We start from the raw sequence: 3976 nt of genomic DNA, 5'->3' as shown, positions 1-3976 counted from the left end.
TCTTTTCTATATGCTTAGTAACAGTTTGAATAAGTTAGGAAACACTATTCCTTGAAGGTTTGAAATATACTTGAATAATCATTTCAGCCCTTATTTGGCCATGAGGAAGCGCATAGATTGTTAATTACTGGATTCAATTTTTTATATCATCATGTCTATTCAGGTTTTTATATTTCTTGTGAGAAAATTGTGGTAATTAATTTTTAAAAAAATATATGCCTGTCTGGGTTTCAAATTTATTGGCATCAAGTTGTTTATAGTATTCCTAAGATGTTTTAAATTTCTGATGTGTCTGTAATTATGTATCTTTTCTCATGTCTAATATGGATACTTTGTACCTTAGTTCTTTTTCTTATTCAGTCTTACCAGAGGATTAGCTTGTTTCTGGTCACTGCAAATATTCAGCCTTTTGCTCTGTTGATCCTCTTTTATTTATTTATTTTTGTTATTATATGATGAATTTTTACCCTTAAATGTCTTATTTCCTTTCTCCTACTCCTTCATTTGAGTTTACTGTTTTTTTCTATTTTTTTTGAATCAGATGAAGTTCATTACTTTTTAAAAATTTTCTAAGACTAAATGCATTCAATATCCTCATGAAAGGTGTGATTGTAAGTATCCAATAATACAAAAAGTACAAAACAGACCTGTGGAGTTTGAATATATGAATATAAAGTGCATGACTACATGCAGGTACATCCTACAGGTAAAGAGAGGTGGAAGGGGAAAAAGAAGACTGGCTGAGGGCTAGTGAAAAATAAATAAATACAGAAGCAGAGATGCCCGATACTACAGCCAAAATATACAAACAAATTTTTTCAGAGTAACTCTGGAGGATAATAACGGCTGGACTCTTATAATTCACCTCAAAGACTGTGGGAGAGCCAACCCGAGTCATTGTGCGGTCTGTGCATACGGTGGCTCATAGCATGTAGTTTTTTCCGAAAGGGGGAAATATAAAATATGTTTAGATTAACTGTAAAACTACAGGGTGCCTATAAAAGGTGACTAACTTCTTATTGTTACACTATCCAATTTTTAAAATCCTGTTTAAAAAATAAGCACTGAGTTATGTTACTGTAAGGCAGGCAAATGCTTCTTCCTCATTATGAAATCTGAACTGGTGATATGTTTTTCTTCCTGAACATTTAGAAAAGAGGCAGTAAGAGTACTTTGGTTTGGGTTCAAGTGACAGGCTTTTAATGAGCATTTTAGAATTGAAGAGCCCCGAGTTCAGGATATCTCAGTGTTCAGAAGGTCTGACTAAAAGAAGCCAAACCAAAACCAACCCACTTATCATTAACACCACCCCTCTTTTCTTCTAGTAAATTTTACTTTAAATATAGAGTGGAAAAAAACCCTAATAGGCTGAAACAAGTCAAACACCCAGTCTTCACAGACAAAACTTTCACAAAAGTCAGCTGAAGTAATCCAGACCTAAAACTGACCTGTGCAGATTTTCAAGGAAGTCATCAGTTATGTAACACAAACAGAGGTCAATTATTTACACACTCAGCAATTCCTCTAAGAAATGTGCCCCAAGAAGCATTAATCTTTGTTTTGTGCCATCCTGAAGACTACACGTTTTATTTTTGAGATAGTTTAACTTTTGTGTGTGTTTGTTTAATTGAGGCAGCATCTTGCTCTGTCGCCCAGGCTGGAGTGCAGTGGTGCAATCTCGGCTCCCTGCAACCTCTGCCTCCCTGGTTCACACCATTCTCCTGCCTCAGCCTCCCGAGTACCTGGGAATACAGGCGCCCGCCACTACACCCAGGTAATTTTTTGTATTTTTAGTAGAGATGGGGTTTCACTGTGTTAGACAGGATGGTCTCAATCTCCTGACCTCGTGATCCCCCCGCCTCGCCCTCCCAAAGTGCTGGGATTACAGGCGGGAGCCACCGCGCCCGGCCGACAGTTCAACATTTTTAGTAGAATGTGTTCTCCATTATGTGTTAATGTTTTGGTACTGTTCGTATAGGGTCTTGGCTATCCTAAAGACTTGTCATTTCCCCAAGAGGAGCATTGATTCTGCTTTAGAAGTTTCATAAAAATTGAAATCTTTATCAAATATTAATATCAAGAGAGGTGGCACAGGATGCAACATATACAGTCATCTTTCCTTTCTGTATATTTAGAAATTACTTTTTCCTTTAAGATATTTGCAACAGAAAGCACGGTCTGTCCTGCTTAATAATCAGTAGTACAGGTTTCAATCGTTGGAACCTTGGCAAGACCTTAATATTTCAAAATTATTAACAACTATGTCTAGGGGCAAGTCCATGGGACTGAGTTATGACAAATTATTATCATGAGGGAAAACAAGTGTAGCCGGCTACCTTAAAAAATGCCCCAACCACTGCTTCTCAATACAGAAACACAAAAACCACATACCGTTTAGCATATGACAAATCGCATCTCTGTCCCCTGAAATTCCCCTAGTTTCATTCATTAGAAGGGTATTAAAAAAAGACCTATAGCAGCATTTGGCTTTCTTGTGAAATATCCAGCATCTTAAATATTATTTACAATTCTTTTTTTGTGAAGCTAGAACCTGATTTCAGAATTTGTGAGACTGGTGGGAAAATAACCCATTCAAAGAATTTCTTTTTTGGCAGAGTAGCAGGTATCCAAGTTAAAAATAGGAGGAACAGTTAGTTGCTTTGTGGTCTTTTCAAAGTTTAAATTGTTTTTTGTTCCCCGTTTCTACTCCTGAGTGGGGAGGGCAGAGGTTCTGGCCCCAGCCCTTAGGATTTCTCGGTAGTTGCTTTCGTATTCCTGCGGCAAGGCTTGAACAGATGTGAGTTGATGAGGACTTCCCCAAAATGGCCTTTATAAACAGACCCACTACGTATCTTCTGTCTTTTTCAGTCCGTGAGATCTAAAAAGGAAAACACCTGGTGTTCTGGTAGAACCAGAAGCCATCTCCATAACTGAACCATCGTCTGACTGGTTGCTGTAACAAGGAGGCATTTGAGGTGGTACTGGGAGCATCATCATTGTGATCTTTACCTTCCTTCTGCAGTTTATTGGTCTGGTTGCTTTTTATCCTCTTCCCAGATACAGTTTTCACTCTCTTTGGTTTCAATGTAGTCTTTAGACTGGGTCCAGCCCTGCATCTGCCACATGAATACAGGGTTTTTTGATCCTGCTGGCAACGTCTTCCATCTTTTCACAAACAGGACACAGGCATTGCAGATGTCTCATGCAGCCCCAGAGAGCTCTGGAAGTCCTTTCCATAGCGTTTACTGTCAGTGAAGCGAGAACTGGAGGACTTAACTCTGCAAACACAGCAGCCCTCTATACTTCGGTACATCTTTGGCTTGGGAAAAACCAAATATCTTTTCTTCTGGGCAATAGTCTTCCAAATCTTCCAAAAGCATCCATTCCATATGAAACAACGTGCTGGAGGTGCAGAGTGCGCGCCAGGCCAGTCCCTTTCTAAGCCCTCCCTCTTCAACTGCTTTGTCTAGAAAGATTGGCCCATTACCTTTTGACCTTTCTTCTTAGCTAATAAATGCATTTCAGGCTAAATTGCCCGTAAGTGCTGACTGAGTTGCATCCATCAATTTAGATATGCAATATTTTTGTTGTTTTTCAAGTCTGAATATTGATAATTTCCTTTATGATTTGTTTGTGGTCCTATAAATTATTTACATGACATTAAACATTTCTCTAACATATATGGTTTTAAAGTATTTCTCTACTATTGGTTTCTAATTTTATAGTACTTTGATCACAAAATGTAGTCTGCTGCACAATGTTTTGAATTTGTTGAATCTTGCTTTGTGAGGAAGAGTCTGTAGTAAATTTATTCATGTGTCCTTGAAAATAAAATGCATTCTTTAATTTTTGGTGTAGAATATAAGTTGCAATCTGTTTGGTAAAGTTTATTAATTGTACTACTTAAGTGTCTATTTTCTTTTTGGCTTTTATTCAGTATTGTAAGATGTTAAAATCTTCCTTCCAGGATTATGGA

At 37.7% G+C, this 3976-nt stretch overlaps 1 pseudogene; it reads right to left on the bottom strand.

Moving 5' to 3' along the window:
- Positions 1 to 2678: 2678 nt before the first annotated feature.
- LOC104656352 lies at positions 2679 to 3380 on the bottom strand (annotated as a pseudogene).
- Positions 3381 to 3976: the final 596 nt, after the last annotated feature.

The sequence above is a fragment of the Rhinopithecus roxellana genome, chromosome 10, assembly GCF_007565055.1.
Source record: "Rhinopithecus roxellana isolate Shanxi Qingling chromosome 10, ASM756505v1, whole genome shotgun sequence".
NCBI classification, from domain to species: domain Eukaryota; kingdom Metazoa; phylum Chordata; class Mammalia; order Primates; family Cercopithecidae; genus Rhinopithecus; species Rhinopithecus roxellana.
This window is presented reverse-complemented; position numbering and strand designations above follow the sequence as displayed.